Raw genomic sequence first — 1,047 nt, 5'->3', positions numbered from 1 at the left:
CACATGGATAATTATTTCTCATACCAGCAGCACGAGTTCAGTGGGAAGCCTGTTTACAACCCGAGTAGGGAAGAGGCTGAACTGGATTTCACGCGTGCCGTGAATGTTGCTCTCATGTTCCTCTGCAGCTACAGCTTTAACTTGCAGGTCCCCGTACACCGCAAAAGTAGTTAAAATAGCTTATTGCAGCTTGTTAGGGAAATTTACAAGGACGATCTCAAAACTTCTGTTAAAAAATAAATAAATAAATATATTCTCATCCTAGTCTTCTAAACCCGAAAGAGATCTATTTCATAGAGAGCACAATGGAGGCATGAAGAGTTAAAGGCCTATGGCCAGGCTGCGGACAGCTGACAGCATCAAGAGAAAGCAGGAGGAGAGTCCCAGCTGACGACCGTGACTTCATTCCACAAGTCAAAATGTGACCATGAATTGTTGCTGAAACGGAGACACACAATCAAGCACATGCAGTTCTTTTCTAAAACAAGCAAACGGGCAGCCGGACCAGTAAGGGAAGACGCTGGTCGTGCCATTGGCCTGTACTTGATCAAGATTAGCTGAAGAGAGTAGCCTTGCGCTGTGCTGCTTTTATCTTCCTAGCAAGCAGATGGCAGAAACAATATCATTAGAAGGAAAAAAGTTATAATTACATTCAAACAGATGCCCCCAAAAGCAGAAATGTATTACGCCTTGGGGAATTAACCTTCATATTTTCACAGAAAAATGTTCTTATTTTTGATATAAACTCTCTGAAAAGAATCACCTGTAAAACGAGGGTCCAGTCCTTGGCAGTGCCATTTCCCGGCTTTAAGCGTGGGCAATAGGGTGCCGCTGGCACACAAGTGCTGGGTTATTGTTTTGGCCACGGCCAGCAAGAGTTTGTCACTAGCCAGGCAGCAGGAGATGAAAACTCTTCCCAAGGTACCTTGTAAAGGAGGTGAACTCCATTTAGCGCAGCTCTGTTACCTGCGTAAGGTGTTTCCTCACATTTATCAACCATTTCAATGCACGAACTGTTGGGACAGGTTACACATTAATTATGAAATC

Source organism: Chroicocephalus ridibundus, chromosome 16 (assembly GCF_963924245.1).
Source record: "Chroicocephalus ridibundus chromosome 16, bChrRid1.1, whole genome shotgun sequence".
Classification (NCBI taxonomy): Eukaryota; Metazoa; Chordata; class Aves; order Charadriiformes; family Laridae; genus Chroicocephalus; species Chroicocephalus ridibundus.
Note: the sequence above shows the minus strand (reverse complement) of the source record.